The 24,624-nt window shown below is 40.5% G+C and overlaps 1 pseudogene; it reads left to right on the top strand.

Moving 5' to 3' along the window:
- Positions 1-23,255: 23,255 nt before the first annotated feature.
- Positions 23,256-23,873, top strand: LOC117284441 (annotated as a pseudogene).
- Positions 23,874-24,624: the final 751 nt, after the last annotated feature.

Genomic DNA, 24,624 nt, shown 5'->3' on the forward strand with positions numbered 1-24,624 from the left:
TCCTCATTTTTAAAAAATGTTTTATTATTACTGTTACCATATTTTTGAGCATTGAAATGCCTTGTCTACAGTAGAATCTCAATAAGTATTTTTGTTGTCATTAATATGAGGAAGATTAAACTTTCCATTTATGATAATTGTTTGGATACCTAAATTTCCCGAGGTGCTGTACAAAGCTGTGATTTACAGATTGGATTCTTGAGTCAAATTTTCTTTAATACACTGTTATTTCATCAATATACCACACATCTCTCTGATCTTCAGAAAATAATTTCAACTCTGAACATGTGATTCCCTTCTACATTATGGGTCCTGGATACTCACCATGAGGTCGGGTTGGAGGATGGAATTAATTGGCCTGTGTATGACTGTTCTCCTTGGGTAGAGTTGCAAGTGTTTCATACTCGTGAGTTTCTGTTCTGAACATCACAATAAAGCTGTCCTGCATGGGTATCGGTTATCAATATGCCACTTAGCTGGGGAAGCTACTGAGGATGAAATTTAACATAAATACAACAGGTGTGTTACCTCTCGTAAATGCCATGGAGCACTTTTAACATATGAAAGAGACTTTCCAGAAAATTTGATTTCCAAGGAATAGTAATTTCCAGCTTATTGGAGAAAGATTTTGAATTGCAGGAAAAAAATGAAAAGAGTGCAAACATCAAAATGTGATTCAGTAGAAAATAAAGTACCTAGCAAATACAGAAAATTCACCTTCATGGACTACATAAACTTTGGGCCGTTTTAGAGTTATTATTCACAGTAAGGGACACTAGCCACTTCCTCCTTTGCTCTTAGTCCACCCGCCTCCTTGGGCAGCACTGAGTCCTTCCACCTGCTGCACTTGCAGATATCCTGTCTCCAGGATCTCCCTAAAAAAACCATTGTGATTTTGCAGAGCTGGGACCACACTTCTAGGTGAGGGGCAACAAGGCATGTTTAAAATTCCTAGCATCTCAATTGCTGAATTCTCAAGAGTTCCTCATTAAATAAATTGCTCCATTTTCTTCCTGCTCTCCAAATAATCAGCTCCCCTAGGGTGCAGGGAAGATAACAGAGTAAAAACTTCTAAGTCAATTTCACATCTATGCAGGGAGCAATAAATGAAAATGGTATTATTCCCTCCAGAAGGAGACACTGTTTTTTTCTTTTGATTTAAATGTCACAAGCTATTCCCAAAGGAATGTAATTTCTACGAAGCACCAAACCTAACAATAACTCTGTGTAGAGCCTCCCTTAAAGAATCTTTGAAAGTTTGCAGATCACTTGCTGTCCACAATGTTAGTTTCTTAAATATGTGTCAAGGTAGATAGTGAAGTACTTGTCATTTAATCTCCGTAGTTGTAATATTAGAAACAGGGATATGTGGTATATACATGGGATATGTATATACACCAGCAATGCTATGAAATATATTCTGTTGTTCTTTGTTTTCGAATTTTTATTGAGTTTTATTTCTTTAATTTTTTTAAGGGATGGAGGATAACTAAGGAGGACAAAGATTTTCTGTGAGGTGACAGAAACATTCTAAGATTGCCATGAGAGCTCTACACGGGTATGAATATCCTGCAAACTACTGAATTGTGTACTTGCAATGGATGAATTGCCTCACAAGAGAAGCATATGCCAATAAAACTGTTTGAGGAAAACTAAATTCAAATACATCAGAAAATTTATTTTCTCGTGTTTCAAGTAGTAGGAGTAGTATGCAAAATAATGCATCACTATTTTTTTAAATTTATATAGAGGTGATTTCATTTCTCCTAATAAAATGAAAATATTTGGAAGTGATTATAGGGGTTTGGGGTGTGTGTGTGTGTGTGTGTGTGTGTGTGTGTATCTGTATGGCTGTGTTTTGTAAAGGATCCATCCAAGGACATCACGAATGTTAGATAAGTGCTCTGCCACTGAGCTGTACTCTAACCCTGGGTGGCACTTCTTGATTCTGGTTAGGAAAGCACCTGTACACTTCAATACTGCCTACTTACAGTGTGTTAGCACCAGGGAATTCATCAATCCTTCAAGTCCATACACAGAGGCTTATGGAACATGCTTATGGCAAGGCAAACATCAATATAAATTTTATTTTATGGAGTGGGAGTACACCTCAGTGGTACAGTTTGCCTAGCATGTACAAGACCTTGCATTCCATCCCAAATACCATAACAATTAATTAATTTTAAGATTGTTTTCTTTCTCACATTGAATCTTACAGAATGTAAGATATTTTATTGAAAATAGGTGATCAGTAAGATGAGGTGAAATTTGTCATAAACTCTACTGCTTTCATTAAATAAATAAGTTTTATTCACTATGTGTGTGTATATACGCAACGGCAGATCCGGCCATTCAACAAATTATTTTTGCAGAAATTTTGTTCAGCTCTGTGGATCTAAATAGGGAACAGAGGAGGTATTTCATTTCTGCATAAATATTCCTCATATTTCATTCAACCAATTTTTATTAAAATAATAGAGACGATGGTTAGACATAAAATTTGAATGTAGGCTGCAGGTGAACATTATTGCTACCATTGTATAGCATGCATCTAATGCTCAGTGCCATTCCCAGTATTCTAGTAACAGTAATAGGAGACAGTAGATGATGAGAGATGAGAGGGAGGGAGGGAGGGAGGGAGGGAGAGATGAAAGGTGAGGGGGCTATTACAGAAAAGGAAGGGAATAAGAGGGGATAGAAATCCGACCGGGAATGTTATACACATGTACAAAGCAGCCGAAATTAAACCCATTAATGTGTACAGCTAACGTGCATGATTAACAGTAAGAGTAAACTAGAGAAATCCATTCACTCATTTCTTCCTCTCTGCAGAAAATCATTCTAGTCCTCCGCATTTACTAAGACACTGAAAGAGAGAGCTCAGAGTCATTCGAGTATCTTATGCTAGAATCCAGACATCTTTCATTTTTCAGCTACAGCCTCAAACAACAAAGATTTGGCGTCAAAAAGTACTAGGACAAACTCATTTTATAAAATTGTTCTTGAAGAATGATTTTCCTTTAGAATGAGTGATATGGCTTGAGTAGAATTTGTGTCTCTTGAAGGTCTCTCCAATTGAAAGCTTGGTCTGTAGGGAGGTGATACTGAGAAGTGCTAGGGAGTTATGGAGAGATGGGCTTGTGCTTGGATCATTGGGTTCCTAACATCAGAAGGGATGTGGGTCTCAGGATCCTTTTCTCTCTCCCCTTTCTTCTCCTCTCCTCTCCTCTCTGCTCCTCCACTGTCTCTGTCTCTGTATCTCTTTCTGTCTCTCTCCTTAGTGATATACTTCTTTACGTACACATACCTCTAAAAAATGTTGACACAGAGAGATGGGCTTGTGCTTGGATCATTGGGTTCCTAACATCAGAAGGGATGTGGGTCTCAGGATCCTTTTCTCTCTACCCTTTCTTCTCCTCTCCTCTCCTCTCTGCTCCTCCACTGTCTCTGTCTCTGTATCTCTTTCTGTCTCTCTCCTTAGTGATATACTTCTTTACGTACACATACCTCTAAAAAATGTTGACACATTCATGCTCTATCCTATCACCATTTATATTATATTGAATATATTTATATCATATATAATAAATATATTTCTATGATACATATTTTCCCCAAATAAAATAATTTTTATGCATCTCAAATATATACAAATACAGAAGTAAATAGGGTTCCTACTTTATGAATGACAGAGTCTCAAAAGAAGTTTCATGTAGCATTCATCTCCATTGCCACTGTGCCTTCTGCCATGTGAAGACCCAGCATTCTTTCCTGCCAGAGGACATACCCTCTAGCATATACACCTGCCAGGGCCTTCTTCTTGCAATTTGCAGCCTCCAGAGCTAAGAGAAGTTAATTTCTGTTCCTATAAACTATTCAGTCTCATGCATTTTGTATAACAGCATAAAACAAATTAGGACACTATCTGGGAATGTTGCTCAGTGGTAGACATGACACATGACATGAAATTTGCAGCCTCCAGAGCTAAGAGAAGTTAATTTCTGTTCCTATAAACTATTCAGTCTCATGCATTTTGTATAACAGCATAAAACAAATTAGGACACTATCTGGGAATGTTGCTCAGTGGTAGACATGACATGTGTTTATGTGTTTATATGAACATGTGTATGTGGTGGATTAATTAATGGACAGTTTGCATGGGAACACCCCACTGAACTGTGTCAGTGTGCTCTGGGGGTGGTGAACACCCAACTGAGGAATGTCACCAATGGCATCAATGGACAATAGGAGTGCAAGACTGCATACTGCTTATTTGCAAAGTAAAGCTTTATTACAACTGATTTTCCTGAGACAAACTTGGATGTTCCTGGTGTTAGAGGAGCTAAGGTCCTCACTTTCGCTAAGATGATGGTTGTTCTCTTCAGAGAAGGTCTTGTCTTCACCATTGTCTTCAGGGTCACTTCCTGACTCTGGTGTAGATTGCTCATCCTGGTAGCAGAAAACCTTCACTGTGCTGGTGTAGACTTTCTAGTTTCTGTTTTTTAATATTTGTTTGTCAGAAAACATGACATTTTACTTTTTGCTTAACACGATAATCTCCAGTTGTATTTTTTGCACATGAACATGATTCTAATTCTTCTTTATTGCTGAATAACACTCCACTGTATACAGACGTATTGTTTCATGGTCTGTTCATTTATTGATGGGTACCTGGGGTGATTCTATAGCTCAGTGACTGTGAACAGGCCTTGTGGCCTATGGATATGCACATAGTTCTGTAGAATGCTGATTTTAAATTTTTGAAGATACACTGAGAAGTAGTACAACTAGATTAATAATTCTCTCTATTTTTAGATTTTTTCTTCAGGAAATTTTCTATTTATTTTGGCCGTATACATTTATATTCCTACTAACTATTTGGAAGAATTCCTTTCTGCTCACATCTTCCCTGACATTTATTCTTGTATTATTAATGACAGTCCTTCTGTCCATGTACCTGGTCACAGTGCTCGTAACCTGCTCATCATCCTGGTTGTCATCTCTGACACCCACCTACATAACCTGTGTGCTTCTTCCTGTGCAACCTGCCCTTTTCTGACATTGGCTTTAGCACCACTACAGTCCCCAAATGCTGGTGAACATCCACACACACAGCAAATCCAGCACCTATGTGGGCTTCCTAACTCAGGCGTCCATTTTTGCTCTTCTTGGATGTTTGGACAGCTTGCTGCTGGCAGTGATGGCCTATGAAGGCTTGGTCAATATCTGCTACCCTTTGCATTACCCAGCCATCATGAACCCCCACCTCTGTGGTTGTTGGTCCTGGTGTCATTTTCCTTCAGTCTTTTGGATACCCAGGTGCACTGTATAATGATGTCACATTTGCATTCTGCTCAGGTGTAGAAATCCCATATTTCTTTTGTGACTCTCCTCGGCTTCTCAATCTTGCCTATTGGGATAACTCCACTAATACTGCAGTCATGGTTCTTCTTGGCATCATGCTCAATTTTGTTCCCCTTGAAGGGGTCTTCTCTAACTATAAAACTGTTTCCTCCCTTCTGAGAATCTCATTGTTGGGTGGCAGGTATAAAGTCTTCTTTACCTGTGGCTCTCACCTCATGGCTTGCTGAGAGTAACTGACTTCTGTCTACTCATTGCTGACCACATACTCTATTGTGACAATACAGAAAAAAACTAAAGGAGGCCATTTCTTTTTATTTTAATTTTTGAATTGTTTTAAAATTATTTTCTCTTATAATTTTTTAAATTACCCTCCTGTCCCCCCTCTCCCCCTTCCCCCCCATTGATATTAATCTTTCTTCCTTTTTATTCATGGTTTTTACCTAATGTGGATTCTTTTCTTTTTCTTTCTCCTCTTTTCCCTCAATAATTATCATTAATTTTATAGGGAAGTGAATACAGTTTCTAACTTCCCTATTGCTGGTAGTTTGCTCTGTTCTTGTCTTTTTTCTTTCATTCTGTATTTTCTTCCTGTCTGTCTTCAACTGTTTCCCAAAGTTTGCATGATATTCCTGTGTCCTCTGACCACTTTTTTAACCTTCCTCTGTCCTTCTACCTATCTATCCCTATCTGGCAACTCTTTCTACGTCATCATCCTAAAAGGTCAACTTGCTATATATTGAAGAGTTTATTCACTATAAATATATTTTGGACTGTTCCTCAATTTTGACTTAATTCACAAGGCTAAAGTTGATAGATTAATAGCCAATAGAATTATTTCTAGAATGTGCTTAATGCTGTTGTTGTTACTGATTGTATACCTTGGGCTAAGGTGTTGTTATTGAGCTAATCAGTTGTTCTTCTTGATATCGAAGAAACAAGATTGCCTAATACTCTTTTGAGACTCAAAACCTAAAGACAAGTGACATCTAGATGACACCTCTAAGAAGCAACCATTCCATAAGGGTTCTAAATAAAAGCAAAAAGGTGCAATAAGCAATATTGAAGTATCAACCTAGGAAGTAAACCAAAAACAGAAACAACAACAAAAACACAAATGAGAAGACACCTAAGCAAAAGCCAACTTCTAGCTCACCAAAGTCAAATTCTGGGGAAAGTAAGGTTGGAAAATTTGATGATTAACCATGTGGTCAAACTGAACTAATAACAGAGTAAATAACAAAATAGATAAATGAGGATCTAGAAAAATTCAAATGATAAACAATTTCCCAGATAGCTACAGAGATGGTGAACAAAATGAAAAGACTCATTTAAAGACTCTCGAACAGAAACAGATAAAAAATAGCTGAGCTCAGGACCATGATGGAAGTCACAAATGCCCATAATAGGAAAGAAATGGAAACCATGAAACAGATTGAAATACATATCCAGGAGATTAAATATTGTATTGAAAGTATTCACCGAATGAGCTGATGTGAAGACAAAATATCAGATAAAGAATGCAGGATTAGACTGGGGATTTAGCTCAGTGGTTCTGCTACCTGCCTCGCATGCACAAGAACCCTGAGTTCAATCCCTGGTCCTAAAAACACAAGAAAACAGGATTGTGTGGTTCATGGCAATGAAAAGAGAGATCTCTTTAAAAAGGGACAATGAGCAGCTCCTAGATACCTCAAAGTAGAATAACATAAGACTGATTGAAGTCCACAAAAAAGCAGGAGAAAGTACAAATGACATGAAAAACTGTTCACAGAATTGAGGATAGAAAACTCCCCAAACAAAGTAGAAGAATTTGACATACTGAAATGTGAGGCATGTAGAACTCCAATTAGCCACAACAAAAATAAATCTACACCTTTGCAAATAATAGTTAAGATCCCAGAAGCCCAAAAGAAGAAAATACTGCAAGCAGATAGAAAAAAAAGAAATGAATCACATACAAAGAAAACCCCATCAGAATCACAGCAGGCTTTTCAAAACAAACTCTCAAATCAACACTTGAAAATATTCTAAACAATATCCTATAAAAAGACAATCAAAATTACAACTCCATGAGGCCCAAGGGAGCAAATTCATCAGGTAAGTGAAGAAATTAAAGGGAAAGGGGGGCAAATACAAGTGCCAAAGATAGAAAATGAACATGACAAGGATAAGTCAATACATATCAGTTTTCACCATCAAGGTTAGTGGTCTCAACTCATTAATGAAAAACAATAGACTGGAATTATGGATAAAGAATAAAATCCAACAAGAATTCCTAGATAAATATGAATTACCAAAGTTAAAGGAAGATGATAATTCTGAATTCTAAACACCCCAATTACAATCAGTGAAATTGAAAACTTACCTTAAAAATTACCAACAAGGAAAAGCCCAGGCCCGCAGGCTTCACTGCTGATTTAAAAAAGACAAGACATTAAGAGAAGAACTATTCTACTATTCGCTAAATTTTTCAATCAAATGAAAAAGGGAATCAATACTTCCAAATTCATTCCTGGAAATAAGTGTTACTTTGATTAGAAAGCAGAGAAAGACCGAACAAAAAGAAAAGAAGTACAGTCCCATCTCCTTAATGAACACAGATGCAAAAACCCTCAATAAAATACTGCCAAAGAGAATGCAGAAGTTTATCAAGAGTATCATACACACTGACCATGTGGGATTCATCCCAGGAATGCAACTATGGTTCAACATACATAAATTAATATATGTAATACACTATATTAATGGAGTGAAAAACAAAAATCATATGATCATCTCCATAGATACAGCATTTTTGAAACCTATTCGTGATAAACACCCAACAGAAAATAGGAATAGATGTTTTTATGTCAACCTGACAAAGGCTAGCTATGAAAACCAAGAGCCATCATCATACTATATCTGAAAACCTTCATGCTCCAATCTGGAACAAGACACAGATGTCCACTATCACCACTCCTGTTCAATATAGTTAAGGCAATATTAGCCACAGAAATTAGACAAGATAAAGATTGGAAAGGATGAAGTGAAACTGTCATTATTTACTGATGATGTGACACTTTACATAGAAGACCCGAACTACTCTGTTGGAAGACTTTTTCTTTAGTTAACAGATTCAGTAGAGCAGCTGGATACAATGTCAACACAAAAAAACAATAGCCTACCTGTACACAAATAACAGACTCACTGAGAGTGAAATTAGGGAACCAATTACTTACAATAGCATTGCAAAAAATGAAGTCTCTAGGAATCAATCTAATGAAGGGAGCAAAAGACCTATACATTCAAAACTATAGCACACTGCAAAGAGAGATCGAAGAGGATATCAGAAGATGGAAAGACATGCCCTTCTCCTGGGTAGGAAGAATCAACATAGTGAAAATGGCAATACTACCAATACTGCTATACAGATTCAATGCAATTCAGGTTGAAATTCCAACAGTATGTTTCACAGTACTAGAGAAAATAATCCAAAAATTCATTTGGAACCACAAGAGACCTAGAATATCAAAAGAAATTTAAGGGAATAGAGACATGACAGGGCCTATCAAAATCCCCAAATTGAAAGTATACTATTAAGTTGCAATGATAAAAGCAGCATGGCACTGACAAGCAGACCTGAGGATTAGTGGATGCAGAAACAACTGCTGACATACTTAGCTGCGTCATTTTTGACAAAGGGAAAAATCATTGCTCCTAGAAGAAAGACAGCCTTTTAATGCATGGTGTTAAAAAGTGTATTTTGGTCCAGGGTTCTAGCTCAGTGGTTTTGTGGCCTGTTTTGCCAGTACAAGGACCCCAGTTCCTTCCTGCTACCAAAATAAATAAATAAACAAATAAAATTTTAAAAACTTGATTTCCACCTACGAAGGATTAAGAGTACACTCCTATCTTTTACTAAGTGTTAAACTAAAATTGAAGTGGATCAAAGATCTAAATGCAAAAACAGAAACATTAAACTTGCTGGAAGATATGTTAGGTAGAACTCTTGAAGATACTGTCACAGGAAAAGACTTTATGAACAAAACCTCAGTAACATGGGCACTAGCACAGAGTATGAATAACTGGAAATCTCATCCAATTAAAAAGAAGAAACAACTCAAAATATGGGGAAAAAATTTACCAGCTATTCCTTGGACAAAGGTCTGGTTTGTAGAAAGTATAAAGAATTAAAAAAACCCATACCTCCCAAATTTAAAGATCCAATCCAAAAAGGAGCATTTGAAATGAAAAGTCATATATCAGACAAGTAGATATAGCAAATAAACATTTGAAAAACATGGTCAACACCACCGTCATTCAAGAGATGCAGAAAAAGCACCACGGAGATTCCACCTCACTTCAGAAACAATGGCTTCTACCATGAATTCAATGCATAAAAAATGCTGTCAGGCTTTTGGGGAGAAAGAAACCCTTCTCCGTTGTTGGAGCGAGTGCACATTGGTGTAACCCCGGTGGCAATCAACGTTGAGATACCTTAAATAACTAGGGTTACACATCCCATTTTACCAATCTATTCCTCCTCTGGGTATCTTCCCAAAATAATGAAAAGAATCATTCCAAAGAAATATATGCACAACCATGTTTCTACTAGCACAGTTCCTAATAGTTAAATCTTGGAAACAACCAAAATGTCCATCGACTGGAGATTGGATAAAAAAAATGTGCTTTTTTATTTATAAATTGGAGTACCAATCAGCCATAACGAAGGAGAAACTAAGGACGTGTATAGATAAATGGATGCCCATTGAGGTAATACACTTAAGTGAAATAAATAGGACAGAAATGCCTAAATACTGAATCAATCCTCTGGTGTATAAATAAGGATGAAAATGTATATTTGATAGTATGAAATAGGACAAAACAGTGTAAAGTGGTATGGGAAGGGGGAGGGATAGTGGAAAAGAAAGAAGGGATAAGAAATATTGAGGCCATAGTCTTAAATGAAATAATAAGGACACACATGTAAATACTGGATAGTTGCTCTGGTGTGAAAAACTACAAGTGTAAATGAGATCCAGTTTGTATAATTGACGATATGAAAGAGGAAAAAAAAGGGGCTAAAGGAGTAAAGGAAATAGGAGGGGTAAAGGAAAGTAAATAATGGAGAAAAGGAAAAAAATGGAAATAAAGTCTTTGTAAATATGAAGGATGGTAAGGGTGAAGGGAAGGCAGGGGTGTGGGAAAAAGGAGAAGCAAGAAACATCATGTAAAGATATAAAATCCCAATGATGAATGTGACTGCACTGTATACATGAAAACTAGCAATAAACTTCATGAATAAAAAAAGATTAGGGCAGCAAGCTAAGCAACAAGTTTAGCATTTCAGAGTGAACAAGTTAAGGTCTTCCCTATACCTGCGTGCCTGTATTTTATATTACCCTCAGCAAATGCTATCTTGCCTTGGCAGCACTGTGATTATGGCTTTCCCACACAGCCAGAAAGTCTGTACCTTTTACATACACCTCTCTTCCTGAGGCAAGGTATACCCTGGAATTAGGACTGTGGGGCCTGCAGCCTGGCACCTACCAATCTATACATATTAGGCGGGTCTCCAACTAGCTATTATGAAAAACACAGAAGGTGACAAATGCTGGTGAGGATGACAGGAAAAAGAAACCTCAAATGCTTTTTCTTTCAATGTAAATAAATGCAGCCAATATAGAAAAGAGTATGCAGGCTTTTCAAAAATTTTAAAATAGGGCTGCCTGCGTGAGATCACCCAGCAGGTGAGCGACCTTCTGGACTGCGTGCCACCAGACACAGTAAGGATCCAAGGACTTGGAGAAGGTCTCTTCACCTGCCTGCCTGCCTGAGATCACCCAGCGGTTGGGCGACCTCCCGTACTGGGCACCAACACACCCAGTAAGGACCCAAGAACCACAGAGGGGGTCTCTTCACCTGCCTGCCTGCCTGCCTGCCTGAGATGACCCGGTGGGTGCGCGACCTCCCAGACTGCATACCACCAGACCCAGTAAGGACCCCAGAAACCCGGAGGGGGTCTCTTCACCTCCCTGCCTGCCTGAGATCACCCAGCGGGTGCTCGACCTCCCGTACTGGGCAACACCAGACCCAGTAAGGAAATAAGGAACCCGAATAGGGTCTCTTCTCCTACCTGCCTGCCTGAGATCACCTGGCAGGTGCGCGACATCCTGGACTGCATGCCACCAGACCCAGTAAGGACCTAAGGACCCAGGAGGGGATCTCTTCACCTGCCTTCCTGCCTGCCTGAGATCACCTGGTGGGTGCACGACCTCCGAGACTGTGCGTCACCAGACCCAGTAAGGACACCAGGAACCTGGAGAGGGTCTCTTCACCTGCCTGCCTGCCTGAGATTACCCCGCGGGTGTCCGACTTCCCGGACTGCGCATGACCACACCCAGTAAGGATCCAAGGACCCTGGAGGGGGTTTCTTCAACTGCCTGCCTTCCTGAAATTACCCATGAGTGCGCGACCTCCTGGACTGTGCGCGCCCAGATGCAGTAAGGACCCAAGGATCTCAGAACACCAGAGGGGGTCTCTTCACCTGCCTACCTGTCTGCAATCACCCAGTGGATGCGCAACCTCCCAGACTGTACGCCACCAGACACAGTAAGGACTCAAGGACCCCAGGACACCAGAGGGGGTCTCTTCACCTGCCTGCCTGCCTGAGATCACCCAGAAGATGCATGACATCCTGGACTGCGAACCACCAGACACAATAAGGATCCAAATACCCCAGAGGGGTCTCTTCACCTACCTGCTGCCTGAGAAAAACTGGGGGGGGGGCCGGAAATCCCGGTCTGAATGCCACCAGACTCAGTAAGGACCCCAGGACCCGGGAGGGGGTCTCTTCACCTGCCTTCCTGCCTGAGATTACCCGGCAGGTGTGCAACCTCCCATACTGGGCACCACCAGACCCAGTAAGGACCCAAAGACCCCGAGGGGCTCTCTTCACCTGCCTGCTGCCGGAGGTCACCTGGCGGGTGCCCGAACTCCCACACTGCGTGCCACCAGACCCAGTAAGGACCCCAGGACCGTAGAGGGGATCTCTTCACCTGCCTGCCTGCCTGATATCACCCGGCCGTTGGGCGACCTCCCGGACTGCATACCACCAGACCTAGTAAGGACCCAAGGACCCCAGGACCCAGGCGGGGGTCTCTTCACCTGCCCGCCTGCCTCCCTGAGATCACCTGGGTGGAGCACGACCTTGCAGACTGCGCGCCACCAGACACAGTAAGGACCCCAGGACTCCGGAGGGGGTTTCTTCACCTGCCTGCCTGCCTGAGATAACCTGGAGGGTGTGCGACCTCCCGGACTGTGCACCACCAGACCATTAAATACCCCATGACCGTGGAGGGAGTCTCTTCACCTGCCTGCCTGCCTGAGTTCACCTGGTGTGTGAGTGACCTCGCAGATGGCGATCCACCAGACCCAGTATGGAACCCTGGACCCCAGGACACTGGAGGTGGTGTCTTCACCTGCTACCTGGCTGAGATCACCTGGCGGGGTGCGCGACCTCATGGACTGCACGCCACCAGACCCTGTAAGGACCCAAGGACCTCAGGCCCCTGGAGTGTGTCTCTTCACCTGCCTGCCTGCCTGAGATCACCCGGCAGGTGTGCGATTTCCCGGACTGCACGCCTCCAGACACAGTAAGGACCCAAGGACCGCGGAGGGGGTCTCTTCACCTGCCTGCCTACCTGAGATCACCCAGTGGGTTGCAACCTCCTGGACTGTGCAGCACCAGATGCAATAAGGATCCAAGGACCTCAAAACACCAGAGGGAGTCCCTTCACCTGCCTGCCTGCCTGCAATAACCCAGAAAATGCGCGACCTCCCAGACTGCGCACCACCAGACCCAGTAAGGATCCAAAGACACCGGAGAGGGTCTTGTCACCTGCCTGCTGCCTGATATCACCCGGTGGTTGCCCGACCTCCTGGACAGCGCAACACCACACCCAGTAAGGACCCCAGGACCCTGGAGGGGGTCTCTTCCATTGCCTGCTGCCTGAGATCACCCAGCGGGTGCGCAACCTCCCAGACTGCACGCCACCAGACTCAGTAAGGACTCAAGGAGTGCAGGATACCGGAGGGGGTCTCTTCACCTGCCTGCCTGCCTGAGTTCACAAAATGGGTGCACAACCTCATGGACTGAACACCATCAGACCCAGTAAGGATCCAAGTACCCCAGGACCCCTGAGGGGGGCTCTTCACCTGCCTGCCTGCCTGAGATCACCCATTGGGTGCGCGACCTTCTGGACTGTGCGCCACCAGACGCAGTAAGGACCCAAGGACCTCAGGACCCTGGAGGGTGTCTCTTCCTCTGCCTGCCTGCCTGCCTGCCTGAGATCATCTGGTGGGTGTGTGACCTCCCAGACTGCACACCACCAGAATCAGTAAGGACCCAGGATCCCAGGACCCCGGAGGGTGTCTCTTCACCTCTCTGCCTGCCTGAGATTACCGGCGGGTGCATGACCTCCCCTACTGGGCCCCACCAGAACCATTAAGGACCCAAGGACCCCGGAGGGGGTCTCTTCTCCTGCCTGCCTGCCTGAGATCACCTGGCAGGTGTGCGGCCTCCCGGACTGCATGCCACCAGACCCAGTAAGGACCCAAGGAACCCGGAGAGGTTCTCTTCACCTGCCTGCCTGCCTGAGATCACCCAGTGGGTGCGTGACCTCCTGGACTGTGTGCCACCCGATGCAGAAAGGACCCAAGGACCTCAGAATGCCAGAGGGAGTCTCTTCTCCTGCCTGCCTGCCTGCGATCACCCCGCAGATGCATGAACTCCTGGACTGTGAACCACCAGATCCAGTAAGGACCCAAGGACGCAGAAGGTGGTCTCTTCCCCTGCCTGCTGCCTGAGATCGCCTGGCAGGTGTGCGACCTCCCGGACTGCACGCCACCAGACACAGTAAGGACTCAAGGACCCCAGCACACCAGAGGGGGTCTCTTCACCTGCCTGCCTGCCTGAGATCACCCAGCGGGTTGCGACCTCCTGGACTGTGCAGCACCAGACGCAATAAGGACCCAAGGACCTCAGAACACCAGAGGGAGTCTCTTCACCTGCCTGCCTGCCAGCAATCACCCGGCGAATGCACGACCTCCCAGACTGCGCACCACCAGACCCAGTAAGGATCCAAAGACACCGGAGAGGGTCTCGTCACCTGCCTGCTGCCTGATATCACCCGGTGGTTGCCCGACCTCCTGGACAGTGCAACACCAGACCCAGTAAGGACCCCAGGACCCCGGAGGGAGTCTCTTCACCTGTCTGCCTGCCTGAGATCACCAGGCGGGTGCGTGACCTCCCGGAATGCACGCCACCAGACCCAGTAAGGAAGGTAGCCACGCCAGCACCCTGAAAACACCCTACGACCTGCTCCCCCCGCATTCTCAAACCTCTTGATTGGGCTAGTCCTTGCACCAACTCTGCAGAGGCATGGTTCTCGTGAAGGGTAGTTTTCTGAGCTCCCATCTTTGAACATCTTTACAGAAAGGGCATGGGAAACCTGTAATAGAACTGAGTGGAGTTTAACCCTGAGGGTTGGGAAACTCAAGTTAGGCCTTGTGGACTGAGTTCAGTCTCAGTCGTGGGGAACTGCTATTGGCTAGCTGAGATCAGGGTATTTGGTTCTGCATATGGCTGTGCATGTGGTATAATATGAGAACAGATACATAGTCTCAAAGAGGCCCTTCAAATTCTTTCTTTTGTTTTTCTCTTTTTTCTTTTCCTCATTCTACCCTGAAATTTCTTTCTTTTTTCTGTCCTCTCTCTCCAACTCAGTCTCGTGTGCCACTATATTATCCCTCATCTCCCTTTTTATTTAGGCTTCTGCCCTAACTCAGACTTCTTCTTTTATTATTTTTTCTTTTTGGGGGGTTTCTCTTTATGTTCTTTTCTCCAGTCATTTTACCTCAGTCATTTCTCTGTACCTTCAAGGGAAGGCAAGCGCCTGCTATTGTTAATGTGATATATTCTTGTCCATATTCCTGCACTCTCTCTATCCCTCCTGAAGTTAATAGCTTTGTAAAGATAGTAAGGTAATTCTACATCCTCTGCATTCACTTCAAACCTGCTCCAGTTCTTTCACTTATCTACTCCTCTCATCCTAACTCAGTTTAACCCCCCATCCTAAATGGTAAAAATGCTATATTGAAATGCATATTCACTGCAAACATATTATGGACTGCTTTTTGATATTAATTTAATTCACATGGGTTAAAGGTGATATATTAATGACTACCACAAATGGTCAGTTTGCAAGCTGTGCCTGATCCTATTGGGCTGCTGAATGTATCAATTTGTCATTGATTTAAAGAGTTGTCTTCTCTGATATTATGAAAATGAGGATGCCTATGAGTCCTTAGAAACTCAAAAGCTAAAATGCAACTATATAACGAAGGTTTAAGTAATACCCTGAAATTAAAGAAGGACAACCCAACAACAAAAATAAAAATGAGAAATCACTTAAGCAAGACACAAAGACAGATTTCCAGTTCACCAATGGTAAACAGTAGAACAAATTAGGATGAAAAGTCTGATAGTGAACCAACAGGACACCCTGAACCCATAGCACAGGAGGTAACAAAACAGATCAATCAGCCTCTAGAAAAATTCAAATCAGAAATAATTTCCCAGCTAACCAGAGAGATGATTAGCAAAATGGAAGTCATGATTCAAGACTCTAGAGTAGAAACTGAAAAAAAAATGGATGAGCTCAAGACCATGATAGAAGCCATAAAGACTCAGCATAAGAAGTGAAAACAATGAATGCCCAACAGAGGAAAGAAATGGAATCCATAAAACAGATTCAAACAGATATCCGGGAGATTAAAAACTCTATTGAAAGTGTACACAATAGAATAAAACATTGCGAAGATAGAATTTCAGATATAGAAGATAGGATCACAGTCAGTGACCAAGAAAAAAGAGATCTCTCAAAAACCGTAAGGGATCATGAGAAAGCAATCCAACATCTTCTAGACGATGCAAAGAAAAATAACAAAAGCCTGATAGGAATTCATGAAAAAACAGGAGAAATTGCAAATGACCTAAAAAAGTTCTTCACAGAATTAATGACAGAAAACTTCCCAAACAGAAGGGAAGAATTAGACATACAGATAAGTGAGGCATATAGAACCCCAACTAGCCAGGATAAAAAAAAATCTACATCTAGACATATACTAATCAAGATCCCAGAAATCCAACAGAAAAACAAAATACTACAAGCAGTAAGAGAAAAGAAACAAATCACATGCAAAGGAAAGCCCATTAGAATCACAGCAGACTTTTCAACACAAACCCTTAGGTCAAGGAGAGCCTGGAGTGAGGTATTCCAAGTCCTAAAAGAAAAGAACCTCCAACCTAGGCTGACGTATTCTGCAAAACTCTCCTTCAAAATAGATGGGGAAATAAGATACTTTCAAGATAAAGACCACCCGAGAAATTTCATGAACACCAAACCAGCACTGCAAGGAATTCTAAACAATATCCTAGAAAAGGACAATGAAGTTCACAATAACATGAGGCCCAATAGACCAAATCAAATAGGCAAGGCAAGAAACTAAAAGGAGAGGGGAGAAAAAGTAAAAAGAGTCAACAAAAGGACAATAACATGATAAGAATAAGTCAGAATATATCAGTTATAACCATCAATGTTAATGGCCTCAATTTACCAATCAAGAGAAATAGATTGGCAGAATGGATTAAGAAGCAAAATCCAACAATATGTTGTATACAAGAAACACACCTAGTGCAAAAGGAAGTCCATAGACTGTAAGTGAAAGGTTGGAAAACAATTCTCCAGGCATCAGGAGCCCAGAAAAAAGCAGGGGGTAGCAATCTTATTCACAGAGAAAGTAAATTTCAAACCAAAACTCAAGAGAGACAAAGAAGGACACTACATCTTTGTAAAGGGAACAATTCAAGAGGAAGAGTTGACAATCATAAACACATATGCACCAAATATAAATGCCCCCAACTATATAAAACAAAAATTAAGTAACATGAAAAACCAAATAAGCACTAATACAATTGTAGTGGGGGATTTAATACCCCACTATCACAAATTGACACATCATTTAGGCAGAAATTCAACAATGAAATAATAGAACTGAACCAAGCTTTGGAACATATGGACTTAATAGATGTTTGTAGAGTATTCCACCCCAAAAAATCAGAATATACATTCTTTTCGGCTGCACATGGATCATTCTCCAAGATAAACCACATATTGGCTCACAGAACAGGTCTAAATAAATGCAAAAAAATTGAAGTCATCCCCTGTATATTATCAGATCATAGTGCAATCAAACTGGAGATCAATGGCACAAGAAACTATAGGAACTTCACAAGCACATGGAAACTGAACAACGCTCTCCTAAACAATCAATGGATTACAGAGGAAATTATAGAAGAAATTAGACAGTTTTTACAAATAAATGAGAATGCCAATACAACATACAGGAATCTATGGGACACAATGAAAGCAGTTCTATGGGGAAAATTCATAACATTGAATGCACACACTAGGAAAACAGAGAGAACTCAAATAAACAACTTAATGATGAAACTTAGACTCCTAGAAAAACAAGAGCAAGAAAAACCCAAAGCTCAAACAAGAGAGGAAATTATAAAGATCCAAGCAGAAATCAATGCAATTGAAACTAAGAAAATGATACAAAAACTAAATGAAACAAAGAGCTGGTCTTTTGAAAGAATAAATAAAATCGACAAACCCTTAGCTAATCTTATCAAAAAAAGGAAAGAAAAGGTTCAGGCCCATGCAATCAGGAATGAAAAAGGTGAAGTCACAACAGATCCAAAAGAAATCCAGAGGATTATGAATACCTACTTTGAGAACCTGTACTCCAATCAAATGGAAAACACAGAAGAAATGGACAGATTTTTAGATACTTACGAACTACCAAAGTCGAACAAAGAAGATAAAAGCATTTTAAACACTCCAATTACAGTCAGTGAAATTGAAAATGTAATTAAAAACTTACCAAGAAAGAAAAGCCCAGGCCCTGATGGATTCACTGCTGAATTTTACAAGACATTTAGAGAAGAACTACTGCCATTACTCTTCAAACTTTTCAATGAAATTGAAAGGGAAGCTATACTTCCAAATTCATTCCTGGATGCAAGTATCACTTTGATTCCCAAACCAGGGAAAGATACACCTTAAAAGGACAACTACAGACCAATCTCCTTAATGAATATAGACGCAAAATTCCTTAATAAGATACTAGCAGACAGAATACAGAGGATGATTAAAAAGATCATCCATCCTGACCAAGTCGGATTTATTCCAGAGATGCAAGGGTGGTTCAACATACGAAAGTCAGTAAATGTAATACATTATATTAACAAAGTCAAGGACAAAAACCATATGATCCTCTCAATAGATGCAGAAAAAGCATTTGATAAAATTCAACACCCATTCATGATAAAAACCCTGCAAAAAATTGGAATAGATGGTCTATACCTCAATTTAATAAAGGCTATTTATGAAAAACCATCAGCCAACATCATATTGAATGGCCAAAAACTGAAAACCTTCATGCTAAAATCAGGAAAAAGACAATGATGCCCATTATCACCACTCCATTTTGATATAGTTCTGGAAACATTAGCCACAGCAATTTTACAAGAGAATGAAATTAAAGCAATAAAGGAAGGAAAGGAAGATGTTAAACTGTCATTATTTGCTGATGATATGATATTCTACATTGAAGAACCAAAATAATCCACCAAAAGACTTCTAGACTTAATGGACAGATTCAGTAGAGTAGCTGGATACAAGCTGAACACCCCAAAATCAATAGCCTTCTTGTACACAAATAACAGACTCACTGAGATAGAAATAAGGGGAAAACTTCCTTTTACAATAGCATCCAAAAAAATGAAGTATCTAGGAATCAATCTAACAAAAGAAGCAAAAGATCTCTACACTGAAAACTACACAACTCTGAAAAAAGAAATTGAAGAGGATATCAAAAAATGGAAAGATATCCCCTGCTCCTGGGTAGGAAGAATCAACATAGTGAAAATGGCCATACTACCAAAACTTCTATATACATTCCATGTAATACCAATTGAAATTCCAACACTATATTTCACAGAACTAGAAAAAAGAATCCAAAAACTCATTTGGAACCATAAGAGACCTAGAATAGCAAAAGCCATTTTAGGCAACAGACACATGGCACTGGGTATAAAAATTCCCAATTTGAAACTATACTACAAAGCCACTGTGATAAAAAGAGCATGGTACTGGCAAAGAAACAGGCCTGAGGATCAGTGGAATAGACTGGAAGACACAAAAACAAGCCCAGATGTACTCAGCTAACTCATCTTTGACAAAGGAGCTGACCGTCCTCAGGGGAGGAAAGATAGCCTCTTTAATAAATGGTGTTTGAAAAAATGGATTTCAACCTGCCACAGATTAAAACTAGACCCTTATCTTTCACCATGTACTACATTAAAATCCAAATGGATTAAAGATCTAAATATTAAAACAGAAACATTAAACTTGCTCGTAGGTAAGTTAGGCAGAACTCTGGAAGACATTGGCATAGGAAAAGACTTTATGAACAAATCCACAATAGTACGGGAACTAGCAGATAGAAGCAACAACTGATTCTAATAAGATTACTGACATTTAGAAATTTGAAGAAAAGAGCTAAAGGTGTAGGGAAGGTGTGATACGTAGGGGAAGAACAAAAAGGGAAAAGAAAAAAAATGTGAGAGAATGAAAAGATGAAAATAAAGTGTTTGTAGATGCGGAGGGGAGAAGGGGGTGAAGGGAGGGCAGAGGTAAGGGGAAAAAATGAGAATCAAGACTTGCCATGTAAAGGTACATGATCTCAACAATGAATGTAACTGTACTGTATCCCTAAAACGTACCAATAAACTCAATAAAATTAAAAAAAAAAGCTTCTGTACTTTAAAAGAAACCATCAGCAGAACTAAGAGACAATCTGCAATGTGGGAAAAAATTTTACCAGCTGTTCCTCAAAGGACTATTATCAAGAATATATAAAGAACTCAAAACAATCAGACTCCCAAATATAAAAACCCAATTCAAAAAATGGGCATCCGAAATGAAGAGGCATTTCTCAGACAAAGAAGTAAAAGCAGCAAGTAAATATATGAAAAAATGTTCCACATCACTGATCATTCAAGAGATGCAGATGAAAACAACACTGAGATTCCACCTCAGCCCACAAAGAATGGCTGCTATCAAGAAATCACACAAATGTTGGCAGGGTTGTGGGGAGAAAGGAAGCCTTCTCCATTGTTCTTGGGAGTGCAGACTGGTGCAACCACTACGGAAATCAATATGGAGATACCTCAAGGAGCTTGCACTGGAGGTTCCATTTGACCCAGCCATCCCTCTGCTGGGTATCTTTCCAAAAGAACTAAAAGAATCATATCACAGAGAAGTGTGCACACCCATGTTTATAGCAGCACAGTTTGTAATAGCTAAAACTTGGAAACAGTCTATTTGCCGATCCGTTGGAAATTCGATAAAGAAGATGTGGTTTTTCTATAAAATGGAATATTACTCAGCCACAAAAAAATAGAAAATTGATTCATTCCTAAGAAAAAGGATACATATTGAAGATATACTCCTAAGTGAAATAAATAAGGCACACGTGTAAATACTGAATAGTTTTTCTGGTGTGAATAATCTGCAATAATACAGATGATCCTAATAAGATTACTGACATTGAGAAATTGAAGAAAGGAGCTAAAGGTGTAGGGGAGGTGGGACGGGTAGGGGAAGGGTAAAAAGGGAAAAGAAAAAAATGTGAGATAATGAAAAGATGGAACTAAAGTGGTTGTAGACAAGGAGGGGAGGAGGGGTTGAAGGGAAGGCAGGGACAAGTGGAAAAAATGAGAATCAAGACTTTTCATGTGGAGGTACAAGATCCCAACAATGAATGTAACTGTACTGTATCCCTATAATGCACCAATAAACTCAATTAAAGCTGGGAAAAAAAAGTCACCATCTGGGAATGTAGCTGAGTTGTAGAGTACTTTTCTAGCATGCATGAGATCAGAAGTTCAGGTCCTAACAACACACTCACACATGACACTATGTTATGTGTTTATGTTTATATATGCATATGAGTATGTGGTGGATTAATTAATGAGCAGTTTGCATGAGAACACCCAACTGAACCGAATCAGTGTGCTGTGGGTGTGGAAGACCCAACTGAGGAATGTCATCCATGGCATCAATGGACAATAGGAGTGCAAGATTGCATACTGCTTCTTTCAAAAGAAAAGCTTTATTATGACTGATTTTCCTGAGACAAAATTGGATGTTCCTGGTGTCAGAGGAGCTCAGGTCCTCACTTTCACTGACTTGGTTGTTGTTCTCTTCAGAGAAGGTCTTGTCTTCACCATTGTCTTCAGTGTCACTTCCTGACTCCTGTGTAGATCGCTCCTCCTTGTAGCAGAAAACCTTCACTGTGCTGGTGCAGACTTTCTAGGTTCTACCATTGGCCCTTGGCATTTTGCAGAGCAGATCTTAGATATGGATTTGCACAAGACATTGTTGTGGCCTCAGTTTTCTGCCTGACCTGTGTGACATTCCCTTGCGATCTAGGCCCTTAGCTGGATGGATGCTTTCCTTGTCTAGTTCAAGGACAGAACACTTTCACTCTTTTTCATTTGACTCTATCTACCTATCATCTATCTATCTATCTACCTATCTTTTATCTATCTATCTATCTATCTATCTATATCTATCTTTTTGTATATCTATTCCTTTGCAAACTTTGTCTACAATGGTATGTTTACATATTAATATGAAATGGAACTACAATTCTCATAAAAGAATGGGAAGGTTGTAAATGAATGAAAGGGAAATATCAACTTTTCTCTTAGCATAGTGGTAAAACTCATTGGGTAGAAATGCATTCAACGTTCAAGACACAGAATTTATAATCGCCAGAGTATAGCTGCATTGCTCTAACATCCCTACAATGTTATGGATTTAACAAACAAACATTCATTTCCCTTGTAGAGTATCTACCAACTTGGGCAACTGAGTGAAGAGACTCCTCCATGAATAAGATCAAATTACTAGTCCATTTTGATCTTATAAAATATCCACATAAACATATATCTCACAATGCCAAATAAATGGAAGAATGATGCTTTTATTAATGAATATTATTATACAGATTTTGTCATATTTTAGGACAATGTATGTAACACACTTTGATCTTTCCACCCTTATGATTTCGCTTGCTCTTCTCTCCCCTAACACTGTTGCTTTCCCAGCCTCTAACAGTCCTTGTCTACTTCTCTGTCACCTCTTTCCTTCTATTTTCTTAATATTTGTTTGGTACATATGAAAGAAAACATGACATTTTACTTTTTGCTTTAAATGAAAATCTCCCCTTCTATTTTCTTGCACAAAACATGATTCTATTTAATCTTTATTGCTGAATAATATTCCTCTGTGCACAGACCTCATTTTTCATTGTCTGTTCATTTATTGATGGATACCTTGGGTGATTCTATAGCTCAGTTTCTGTGAACAGGGCTTGGTGGCCTATGGATATGCAGATAGCTCTGTAGAATGCTGATTTGAAATTTTTGAAGATACACTGAGAAGTAGAACAGCTAGATTAACTATTCTCTCTATTTTTAGCTTTTTTTCTTCAGGAATTTTTATGTTGATTTCCATATTGGCTGTATACATTTATATTCCTATTAACTATTTGGAAGACTTCCTTTCTGCTCATGTTTTCCCTGAGATTTATTCTTGTATTATTAATGACAGTCCTTCTGTCCATGTATCTGGTCACAGTGCTCGTAACCTGCTCATCCTCCTGGTTGTCATCTTTGACTCCCAACTGAACAACCTGTGTGCTTCTTCCAGTAAAACCTGTCCTTTTTTGGCTTTAGCACCACTATACTCCCCAAGATGCTGGTGAACATCCACACACACAGCAAATCCAGCACCTGTGTGGGCTGCCTAACTCAGGCATCCATTTTTGCTCTTCTAGGATGTTTGGACAGCTTACTGCTGGCAGTGATGGCCTATGACTGCTGGGTGAATATCTGCTACCCTTTACATTACCCAGCCATCATGAACCCCCCTCTTCTGTGGTTGTTGGTCCTGGTGTCATTTTCCTTCAGTCTTTTGGATACCCAGGTGCACTGCATAATGATGTCACATTTGCATTCTGCTTAGGTGTAGAAATCCCTCATTTCTTTTGTGACTTTCCTCGGCTTCTCAAACTTCCCTGTTCTGACACTTCCACTAATAACGCAGTCATGCTTCTTCTTGGCATATGTTCAGCTTTGTTTCCCGTGAAGGGGTCTTCTCTTACTATAAAACTGTTTCCTCCCTTCTGAGAATCTCATTGTTGGGTGGCAGGTATAAAGTCTTCTTTACCTGTGGCTCTCACCTGGTGGCTTACTGAGAGTAACTGACTTCGATCTACACGGTGCTGACGACATTCTCTATTGTGACAGCACAGAAACAACTTAAAGGAAGCCATTTACTTCAATTTTAATTTTTTAATTGTTTTAAAATTATTTCTCTCTTATTTATAATTTATAATTTTTTGTTTTTTAAATTACTTTCTCCTCTCCCTCCCCTGTATTTCTCTCTCTCTGTCTGTCTCTCCCTCTGTCTCTGTCTCTGTCTCTGTCTCTCTCTCTCTCTCTCTCTCTCTCTCTCTCTCTTTCTGTCCCCCCATTGGTATTCATCTTTCTTCTTTTTGTTTGTGTTTTTGACCAAATTTGGATTTTTTTTCTGTTTCTTTTCTTCTCTCTTTTTCCCCTCACAAAATTATCATTAATTTTATAGGGAAGTGAATACAGTTTCTAGCTGCTCTATGGCTGGTAGTTTGCTCTGTTCTTGTCTTTTTTCTTTCATTCTGTATTTTCTCCGTGACTTCAACTGTTTCCCAAAGTTTGCATGATCTTCCTGTGTCCTCTGGCCACTTTTCTAACCTTCCCCTATCCTTCTACCTATCTACCCCTCCCTCCCCAGCTCTTTCTAAATCATCTTCCTAAAAGGTGAAGTTGCTATATGTTAAAGAGTTTATTCACTATAAACATATTTTGGGCTGGTCCTCTATTTTGACTTAATTTACATGACTAAAGTTGATAGATTAATAGCCAGTAGAATTGTCATTTTCAAAAATGTGCTTAATGCTATTGTTTTTACTGATTATTTCCCTTGGGCTAAGGTGTTGTTATTGAGCTAATCTGTTGTTCTTTCTGGTATTCAGGAAACAAGA

The sequence above is a fragment of the Fukomys damarensis genome, unplaced genomic scaffold (assembly GCF_012274545.1).
Source record: "Fukomys damarensis isolate Sample0158 unplaced genomic scaffold, DMR_v1.0_HiC HiC_scaffold_37, whole genome shotgun sequence".
In the NCBI taxonomy this organism is placed as follows: domain Eukaryota; kingdom Metazoa; phylum Chordata; class Mammalia; order Rodentia; family Bathyergidae; genus Fukomys; species Fukomys damarensis.